We start from the raw sequence: 12,275 nt of genomic DNA, 5'->3' as shown, positions 1-12,275 counted from the left end.
CAACCTATTTTGTGTTGATTTTAAGCAAGAAATTTAGTCATTTTTAATCAATAGTTCAGTCTAAAAAAAAACAAACATTTAACCCGACCACTGGGTCAAAACAACCCAATTGCTGGGTTTGTCCATATTTCCCCCTAGTGCTGGGTTGTTTTTAACCCAACACTTTTTAGAGTGTTGAGTTAAATTGAATGCCATGGATGCTATCAAAAGGCCTTGTTTTTAAACTGGAACAGTTCCCTCCAAACTTTAACCAAAATTTTTTTGACAACTTTTCATGCAATCTAAAAAATGCAACCCAATAGCGTTTGGGTTAAATATTTAACCCAGCTGGGTCAAAATCCCCTCATGGACCGTTTTCTTTTCGTCTGAATGAAAATTGTTATATTTAGTGGCTTCTCCTATTTTTCTTAGTGATATTGAGTGCCAGTTCATCGGAAAGTGATGAGTTTTTTTCTTCATTCCAAAAGCTTTAAGCAACGTTCCAGTTTTGCACTTAAGTTAAATTCACATCTTCCGATGAAAACATAAGTAGGAACCAACATCATCTCACAGCCAATTTTTACATATTTTACGACGTCACGCGTACAGTTTTTTTTACAACTTCACCCTACAAATTAGCCACCTCGCAAAATACGTACGATTTTTCACAAATCGCATGAATTCGTATGAGTGAGTCTTCGAATTGGTATGAATTAAGGCCCGTTCACACCAAGAATGATAATGATAAATATAAATACAACCAATGCATCCACACCAGTGAACTGTCTGGTTTTGTTGCATTTACACAACTTTAACCAGTAGATGTCCTTAGCTTGCACGTTTCGAGCACATGTAAATAGTCAACATATTGGAATAAAAACAATATGTACTCTTTTCTGCTGCAACTTCAAATGAGGCAAGACAATGTTGTCCAAACTAGCGCTGAATTCCTAAGGTAACTTTATGTTTCTCTGTTTGCTTTTCTACAATGTCGCCCGTTATTTCAAATGCGCAAGCCTTTTAAATTTGAATGAAGTCTGATTAGCTGTCAGTGTTTTATCATTCATCAGCTGTAAAAAAATTGTTCTGTAAGTGACCCAACGATATTGTTCCCCTGTATCGTTATTGTTACAGTTGTGGTGTGAACTCTGCTACTGTCTTAAATTTTAAACGATTCTTAGAACTTTATCTTTACAGTTATAGTTACCGTTATCATTCTTGGTGTAAACAGGCCTTTAGACGCCTTATCAAAAATGTACAATTTGCCGTGAGATGGGTTTTGGAAAAACATAAAAACAAAGAAAAATCAAGTTAAATATTACTTGTGAGCAGAATATTTTTTGTGTCTTTTCCAATTCAAATGTCAAATAACGCAAACTGAGAAAATAAATATAAATACATAAAATACGTAGGCTACAAAAAATGCTAGTTGTGATGTTTGCTTTAGCAAGACAAATATTACAAAAACGGTTCAAAATATCAGCACCAATAGCCTCGTGGTTAGCGCAGCGACATATAGCATATATATAGCTCCGTTGCGCTGCAGGTAGAGTTGTCAAATGGAACCGGGTTTGGTACTTTCGGTACTGGAATTTTAAAAACGTCCATATCCCGCTCACATGTGAGCGCTGTTGAGACGATTTTTAAACATCGCTGATTGGCCATGGTGTTCACGTGCACGGGAAATGGACGTTTTTAAAATTTCAGTACCGAAAAGTACCGAACCCGGTACCGTTTGACAACTCTAGCTGCGGGCGTCCCGAGTTCGAATCCCAGCTTGTGGACTTTTCTTTGATCCCGCCCCCTTCCCTCTCCTCCACTTCGCTTCCTGTCTTACCTACACTGTCCTAAAATAAAATTAAAATAAAAATCTAAAAAAAATAAATAAATAAAAAAACTGTTCAAAATGTCATTTTCACAAGCGAAATGCTGTTAAGCACAATACATCTCACACAATCCCAATACAATTCTCTTGTGACATGTGTATGTGCACGTTAGGACATTGTTTACTAGTGTGGCATAGAGTGCATTTATAACAATCCACTGGTCTAAAAGCATCCATAGTTGAAGAAACTTCCATTAGCAGAATGCAAATAGTGTGCAGAAATATTAATCTCTGCAAAAAACAGAGTCAGCACTCTCATTCTAGAAGAAAACATGCGCATTCCTGCTGTGTGGAAATAGCCATCTGCGTGAGGGAGTTTCTCAAACACTGCAGTACGATAAACAACATCAGAGGATCACTCATGTACAGTATATTACAATGACAGGATGTTTTACAGAGACATCGAGATGATGTGATAACTTCATTATATACAGCAGAGGTGATCAATACTGGCAGTATGTTATTGATTGCCCTACTATGAGCAATATGTCATTTTTTTGTGTTGCCTTCTAAGATAAGGGTTTTCAAACTGAGGGAGTTTAATCTGTGGTAGGGAGTGGAAAAATACATGTATATATGTGACCCTGGACCACAAAACCAGTCATAAGTAGCATGGGTATATTAATAGCAATAGCCAACAATACATTGCATGGGTCAAAATTATCTATTTTTCTTTTATGCCAAAAATCATTAGGATATTAAGTAAAGATCATGTTCCATGAAGATATTTTGTTAATTTCCTACCGTAAAAATATACAAACTTAATTTTTGATTAGTAATATGTATTAAGAACTTCATTTGGACAACTTTAAAGGCGATTTTCTTAATATTTGGATTCTTTTTTGCAATAGTTGTACCTCATCCAAATATTGTCCGATGCTAAGAAACCATACATCGATGATAAGCTTATTTATTTATTTAATGGTAAAAAAATTTACCATTAAGACATATGGTCACATATATTTCTATTCATTTAAAAGATTTGTTTATTTAAACAAAGATCTTTTTAATGCAGACGTTTTGTATGAAACATGCATTCAAATGCATTGAACATCTGACCCTCGGCGTCTGTGCAGTGGTGTGAGCTGAATTTGTGGTGGCCTGCCAGTGTTCCCAGATGGACGTAGTGGGCACTGAAGCCCAGGGCAGAGCACTCATCCTGGCATATTCCTGCACACTCATGTGGCAGCTACTCAACTGTACATCTGCAAATTCAGACCCTCCAGGTGATGCTCCCCCTGCTGGGCAGGAGCGGCACGCTTTTTGCTTAGCAAAAAAGCAGGGCTTATATAAGCGGCCTATTCTGAAGGTACAGAACAAGTGTCACCTCAAGGTAAGAGCGTGCAGCAGCAGATGACAACACGTGCTGATTGAGTGAATATGAAAGAAGATGGTGACAGCACCATGAAACGTGTCACGAAGTGCAAGTGTAAGCTGAATGTGTGGAATTTATATCACAGCATTCTCACTAAGAAACACTGTCCAGTGAGAACTGATTTGCAAGGAATTCAGAGCACTATTGTCGTCTGAAATGTAATTAGTACAATAAAAATTTGGACTTTTAGTCTTTTTCCTATTGTGCATTTTTCTTTTAACCTCTTAATTTCTGAAATGTGTTGCAATAGCCAGTTGTTTAATACTGAATAAGACTTTTCAACTAGGGTGCCTTAGGAAACTTTTAAAGGGGTTAACAGATGCCTATTTTCCACAAGTTAATATGATTCTTTACGGTCTTAATGAAAAGTCTATAAGATACTTTGGTTAAAAATTCTCAATGGTTGTGTAAAACAACATCATTTTTACCTTGCAAAAATCATCTCATTCTGGTCGAGGCTTCTTTAAATGCAAATGAGCTCTGCTCGTCCCGCCCCCTCTTCTCTCTGTGGAGTGACGAGCCTGTTTACTTTAGCCGCATTTAGCCATGTTTAGCCGCTAAACTTGCTAACTAGCACATTATTAGGAAAGGTGGTCACAAAGATTCATAAAAAAAACCCTTATACTCACTTCTCCAGATGAGGGTCATAGGGATGACCATTTTAGACTAGAGTTGTCAAAAGGTACCGGGTTCGGTACTGAAATTTTAAAAACGTCCATTTCCCACTCACATTTGAGCACTGTTGAGCTGATTTTTAAGCATTGCTGATTGGCCATAGTGTTCACATGCTCAACAGACATGACTGTGATTGGCCACAATGATATGCGCTTCGCGCTCCTCACCGAGCACTCACCGAAAGTACCGAACCTGGTACCTTTTGACAACTCTATTTCAGACGATGCAAGAGAAGTTGGCCATTCTAAATTATTTCTCGAATATTGCAGGTTTACAGTGACACTAATTAATTCAAGTCCCCCAAAAAGGCTAATCGTCCACACAAGACAAATGGACAAGAAGACAGGATAATGCAGAGCCTGTCAATAGGGAATCGGGTTCAGCACTGCAGCTGGAATTGCTTGCCAGTTCAGTGCAGAACAGGATAAGGGTCTGTCTCGGTATGTTTAAGAGAAGTCAGACTAAAAGCGCACTCTGCAATGACCAAACTTCTCATCAGCAAAAAAAAATCAAAAGGCTAACCACACCTTTGGTGAGGCGCATGTTGTGTGGAGAAAGGAGAACTAGTCCAAAGTTCACTTTAGTGATAAGAGCAAGTTTAAGTTATTTGGGTCTGATGAGAAACATTTTGTTGGACCTCAAACTGAGGAAAAACTAAAGCCCAAGTGCATAAAGAAGCTAGTGAAAAAAGGAAGAAGGGTCATGGTTTGGGGATGTTTTCTGCAGCAGGAGTTGGGCATCTTATACAGCTAAATGGCAGGGGGAATGCAAATGTTTATCACAACACGCAGTACCTTCCCTGCATGCATCTCTCAATCTATCTCCCAATCCAAGACTATGCCTTTTTCACAATGCAGAATGGTTAAAGCAGTTCCTTGAAGCTGAAAACACTGAAATAATGAAATGGCCTGGCCAAAGTCCTTGGCGACAAAGTTATGGCTAAGAAACCCACTACAGTTATCAAACTATGGAAGAGAGTGGAAAAAGAGTAAACCAAAATCACACCAATGCAGTCTGAAAAACTAGTGATGTACACTTCCTACTAATTTCTAACAGCTGTAACCCTTTAAATTTGGAGTTGAAATCTTCTTTTGTGCTACAGTGGTTACTACTCTCTAATTTTGATCAATGCGTTTTCCACAAAATAAAGATTTTTGTTGAAATGCCTTGGCTATTTTGTCAAAAATGTTAGCAGAACAGTTTTATACCTACCGCTGATATTCCTTCAAATTTTGAGTGATGAAGATTAACAATATTACGGAAAAATCAAGTTTTTATAGATTCCCTCATTTTGATCTCCGCTGTATCATCGCTGGCAAAGTAGTCTAAATCAAATCATTCCACTGTTCTTTTTCTGCCTTGCAAGCATTTCTATTTCCTTTGGGAAATGCTAATCACAATGTTTATAAACCTTATGTCAGTTCTGCTATGAACCAGTGAACAGAGTCAAACTGTGACTCATTAAAATCAAACGACTACACACATTTCATTCATTATTCATCCACCTCCATATATTCCATACATTTTAATCACTTCACCATGGCAACATATACTCAAACTGACGATTGGTGCACATGCCGTCGGTGGCTTAATGACGATCATGAATAATTAATCACAGCGGTATTAGTCTTCACTATAATATGAGCCGACTTGCACTGCTTCTCATTTAAACATGCAGCGATGCCTAATACCAATTCCCTGGTAGTTTGGGTAAGATTCCTTTAAGTGAATGTACATGTTGAAATCCACCTTCCAAGGTTAAATTGGCCGCTAAAAAGAGATCATTGGAAGCCATGTGCGAGTTAACAAGAGCAGCACATGAGCAACAGCACAGATGGGCTGCTTAAACGCTATCAGCTGACTGAATTCGAAAGCGTTTCTGTCTTGGGTACATATGCAACTTGTTTGCTGTATTGTTTACATCAGATGATTACAGATTAGTTTGAGATTAGTGTACATGTTGGACAGACTTAATCCTCATTTCAAAAAATATAATGTTTTCTTTATTGTATATGTGCCAACAGAATGTCTCCAGCAAACATAGGACTTGAAGTTACTCTATCCACCTTATTCTTCACGCAAAAATAAACCCAGCCATTTGTACATTCTATGGGTCTTGCTTCCGGTCTCATTTGCTTCCAGCTACTTTTAGCTATACAAAACCGCTCGTTTTGCTGCTTGATATTGCAAAATGGTGTGTCATACCATATTGTTTTAGTGTATTATCGTAATTACGAAGAAACTGGTTTGTAATGCACATAGTAAATCTTGTTTTATTTTATTGCAAATTCTATTTTTTTCCAAATTCCGTTTTTTCCATTTTAATTTTTCTAGACTTGTTTTATTTGTTAAATTAAAAATATTCATCAAAAAGCATGTCTAACTAATAGAAACCATGAAACTTACACAATTTAACAGTAATTTATTAAAAGTTTAACAAAAATCTAATTTTTAACGCCCTATAAAATCTGTTTTAGTTATTTTATTTTTTTGGCAAAGTCCATTTTTCTCCCGCAAATTCCGTTCTTTTTATTTTCATTTTTATGGATTCCATTTTCTCAGATTAATTTTTCTAGACTCTGTTTTATTTGTTAAATTAAAAACATTAATCACACGGACCCTAATTAGTCAACATAACTTGACAGCAATTTATTAACAGTTTAACAGAAATTTTATTTTTAAGGCCCTACGAAATCTGTTTTTTGTTTTGGCTTGTTTTTTTTTTTTTTGTTTGTTTGTTTTTCCAATTTAAATTTATGTTTGTTAAATTAAAAATATTAATCAAAATGAACGTCATCATAAAAATCACAAAATTTCACAACAATTTATTAAGAGTTAAACTGTTTTTTTATTTAAAAATATTAATCAAAATGAGACTGTTTTATTTGTTAAATTAAAAAATGAATCAAAAAATTTCACAAAAACAACAATTTATTAAGAGTTTAAGGCCCCCTGAAATCTGTTTTTTTATTTATTTATTTATTTATTCATTTATTCATTCAAAAATCTGTTTTCTTTGTTTACATTTTTCTAGACTGTTTTATTTATTAAATTAAAAATATGAATCAAAAAGAATGTCACCATAAAATCACAAAATTTCACAATTTATTAAGAGTTAATTTATTAAGGCCTTCTGAAATCTGAAATCAAATTTTTCTAGACTCCAAAAAAATATTAATCAAAAAGCATGTCTAATTAATCAAAATCTTGCAAATCTGTTTTTTTTCTTCCCTCCCAAATTCAGTTTTTTTTTCCATTTTCATTTTTCTGAATGTAATTTTTTTTTCAGTTTAAAATTTTCTAGACTTTGTTTTAACTGTTACATTAAAAATATAAATTAAGCATATCTATTTAGCTTAAATAATGACACTCACACAATTTAACACCACTTTATTAAAAGTTGAATAAAAAATAGATTTTTAAGGCCCTATGAAATCTGTTTTATTTATTCAGCGAATTTCGTTACATTATTTCCAAATTCTTTTTTTTCCCACATACCCTACTTCTATGTTCTGAGAGCAAAAACTACATGATTATTTTATTACAGCAATAAAAAAATGCATTATTATTAGTTGTAGATGTCACTGTAGGAAACATCCACCAAACTGCACAATTATTACAGTTAAAAAAATGTTTAAACTCATACAAAGAACCTTGGTAACCTTCCAAGGATGACTTAAACGTATTTTAATTAATCCATTGTTATTAATACATTCATGTAAACTAAATCTAGTTATCTGCAATCAATAACTATTGTTTTGGTTGAAGAACATATAGATTTACAGTATATGAAACTCACATAAATCACAAAATAATAGTGGTTTATTCATTAAATATATTAATACTCTGTTTCTATTTATTTAAAAGTTTAAAAACAAATCACTTTATCATAATTACAGCAGAAATACTAGAATATCTTACCACATTTTTTGGACAACAAAGGACCTTCAAAACAAAAAGATTAAAAACAACGAATTATCTATTCAGTGACATAAATATATATATATATATATATTTTTGCAAGTTGAACTTGACTGTTGGTTATATTCTACAGCTGTTAAATATTAGCTTCAGGTGCTCATGTGCATCGCCTACATATATATATTTTTTTAATTGCAAAGAGAGGGCAGGGAGAGATAACTCTATTAAAGCAATTCAATAAACATCCTTCTCATCACAAGTCAATATGTGGGGAATAATGCTTCAGGCATGCTAAGAAACCTCACTCAACGAATTGATTTTAAACCTAGAAACAACCACAAAGTGCACGAGCCACCAACGCCTCCTTCAACCAAACACACACACACACACAAAGCCATATAACCCACCATTACAGAGTAATCAACTTCCCCATGATGAAAAAGTAATAGATATTGTGGAATGTAGCCTGCGGTCGTAAGTGTGATTTCTAATAATACTGTGATAGACTGGCCTTTAACAACACTCACGCCAGTCGTGTGTTATGATATCATAATAAAAATGCCCCAGAACTAATCTAGATCCTCTTTTTTTATTAACAAGGAGCAGGTTATGAAGGGCGAAACTCTCCTCATATTTGGCTGCCATATTACACTATACACTGTATACTGTAAATAAGAAACCCACCCAGCACAAATGAGTATTTAAAATGTGAAAGATCTACAGTATCGTACACCCGGAACCGCCTTGACCGTAAAATCTACAAAACAGAGTCTTCGCGTTTAGATTTCACCTGGGCTCAGGATGCTCTTCCGTCGATGCTTGCCAATGCAATTCAGCTCCATGGAGACCAAAACCAAGAGCAACGTCCCTCCTGAGTGTTAACGTTGCTTATGATATATATATGTGCTTTATGCCGAAGCAAATACCGTCAGCTGTCTCTACTAGAAACCAGAGGCCTGGGGATGATGGCAGTCCTCTCTCTGAATCCTCTGGAGGGGGATCTGTGAGTTTAAAACAGGAAGAAAAGCAATGAATGAACAAGAAGAACTTTTATTTTAGTTTTGAAGAATGTAGCTCTTCTCAAATCTTTTTTGCCTAAACTACACACACACAAATAGTGCAAAATACAAATGAAATTAAATAAAGTAAATTAAATAATAAAAAATGCCATTAATCAAACAAATGTAAAATAATAGTCGATATAGATACAATATAAAAATACAAAATAAACTTTAGATGCGATGTCAAAGGCATCTGGCCTCTACATGTTTTACTGTGTGAAATATGATTAAAATAAAGTTCAATTAAATAATTACATAATAAATTTAAAATAAAGTTAATATGAACTACAAAATTAACTACATTACTGTTTAGAAAATATTGAATATTACACACTTACACACACACACAAATAGTGCAAAATACAATTAAAATTAAATAAACAAAATAATAATTAAAATATAAATAAAAATCAACATGAATACAATATAAAAATAGAAAATTAACTTAAGACACAAGATCGAAGACGTCTGGCTCCAACATGTTTTTGCATTTATATATTCGGATATAAACCCCCATATATAGTGTGCGAAATATAACTACATAACAAAATAAAACTAAATAATTAAAAACTAATTAAAAAATAAAGTTAATGTAATACAATAAAAAACAACATACAAAATTAACTAAACTACTGTCTAGAAAATATTGCATTTTATACACACACACACAAATTGTGCTAAATAAAATAAAATAAAATAAATCAAATGAATATTAAATCAAATTCAATATAAAAACAATATAAAAAAAACGTCTCCTGTATATTTACATATTCAGATATTACACACAAAACATACAAAACACAATTAAAAACATTAAATTAAATAAATAATTAATTAAAAAAATGTTAATAAAGTGTTAACAAAAATGTTTATAAAATGTTTATATAAATATAAAAATATAAAATTTCGATAACACACAAGGTCAGTGACGTCTGGCTCCTAAATGTTTTTGCATCTATATATGCAGATATAAAATCCCATATATACTGTGTGAAATATGATTAAAATACAAGTTATTTAAATAAAAAAAAAATCAAGTTAACATGATTAGATAAAATATAAAAATACAAAAATTAACTACAGTTTTGTCAAGAAAATTTTTAATTATACACACACAAATAGTGCAAAATACAAGTAAAAGTAAATTAAATAAATTAAATAATTACAAAGTGCCATAAATCAAATAAATATTAAATAAAACTCAATACAAATACAATATAAAAATTAAGTTTAAACATATTACAAAAAGTTAATATGATTAGCTAAAATTAAAAAAATACAGAATTAACTAAATTACTGTCTAAAAAATTTTGAATCACACACACACACAAACACACATACACAAAAATAGTGCAAAATACAATTAAAATAAAAAAATAAAAAATTAAATAAAAAAATTAAAAATGCCATAAATAAAATATAATATTAAATAAAATTCAATATAAATACAATATAAAAATACAAAATTAATGTAAGGCACAAGATCAAAGACGTCTGGCTCCTACATGTTTTTGTATTTATATATTCAGATATAAACCCCCATATATAATGTGCGAAATATAACTACATAACAAAATAAAACTAAATAATTAAAAACTAATTAAAAAATAAAGTTAATGTAATACAATAAAAAACAACATACAAAATTAACTAAACTACTGTCTAGAAAATATTGCATTTTATACACACACACACAAATTGTGCTAAATAAAATAAAATAAAATAAAATAAAATAAATCAAATGAATATGAAATCAAATTCAATATAAAAACAATATAAAAAAAATGTCTCCTGTATATTTACATATTCAGATATTACACACAAAACATACAAAACACAATTAAAAACATTAAATTAAATAAATAATTAATTAAAAAAATGTTAATAAAGTGTTAACAAAAATGTTTATAAAATGTTTATATAAATATAAAAATATAAAATTTCGATAACACACAAGGTCAGTGCCGTCTGGCTCCTAAATGTTTTTGCATCTATATATGCAGATATAAAATCCCATATATACTGTGTGAAATATGATTAAAATACAAGTTATTTAAATAATAAAAAAAAATCAAGTTAATATGATTAGATAAAATATAAAAATACAAAAATTAACTACAGTTTTGTCAAGAAAATTTTTAATTATACACACACAAATAGTGCAAAATACAAGTAAAAGTAAATTAAATAAATTAAATAATTACAAAGTGCCATCAATCAAATAAATATTAAATAAAATTCAATACAAATACAATATAAAAATTAAGTTTAAACATATTACAAAAAGTTAATATGATTAGCTAAAATTAAAAAAATACAGAATTAACTAAATTACTGTCTAAAAAAATTTGAATCACACACACACACAAACACACATACACAAAAATAGTGCAAAATACAATTAAAATAAAAAAAAAATTAAATAAAAAAATTAAAAATGCCATAAATAAAATATAATATTAAATAAAATTCAATATAAAAACAATATAAAAATACAAAATTAATGTAAGGCACAAGATCAAAGACGTCTGGCTCCTACATGTTTTTGTATTTATATATTCAGATATAAAACCTCATACATACTTTGTGAAATGATTAAAACACAATAAAAGTAAATAATTAAAAATTAAATAGAAAATACAGTTAATATGATTAGCTACAATAAAAAAAAACATACAGCTAACATACAACTACAATTAACTAAGCTATTGTCTAGAAAATACTGAATTACATATTTGTCTAGAACTAAATACTGAATTATACACACACACAAATAGTGCAAAATACAATTAAAAATAAATCAAATAATTAAAAATGCCATTAATCAACTAAACATTAAATAAAATTATTGCCTACAAAATATTTAATTATTTACACACACACACACACACTCACAAATAGTGCAATATACAATTAAAATTAAATAAAAGAAATTAAATATTGCCATAAATCAACTGAATATTAAATAAAATCCAATATAAATACAATAATTAAAATAATAATAATAATAATAATTTAAGACTTAAGGTCAAAGATGTCTGACTCCTACATGTTTTTGCATTTCTATATTCAGATAAAAAAAAAATACAGTGTGAAATAGAATTAAAATAAAATCTAATTAAAGAATTAAAAATAAAAAATAAAGTTAATATGATTAGCTAAAACAGAAAAATACAAAATTAACTAAAGTATTGCTTTGAAATTATTGAATTATACTCACAAACAAATAGTACAATAAATTAAATAATTTAAAGAATGTCATAAATCAAAGGAATATTAGATAAAATTCAATATAAATACAACCTACAAATACTAAATTAACTTAATACGCAAGGTCAAAGGTCTGGCTCGTACATGTTTTTGCATTAAAAAAAAAAAG

The sequence above is a fragment of the Labeo rohita genome, chromosome 4 (assembly GCF_022985175.1).
Source record: "Labeo rohita strain BAU-BD-2019 chromosome 4, IGBB_LRoh.1.0, whole genome shotgun sequence".
NCBI lineage: Eukaryota > Metazoa > Chordata > Actinopteri > Cypriniformes > Cyprinidae > Labeo > Labeo rohita.
Note: the sequence above shows the minus strand (reverse complement) of the source record.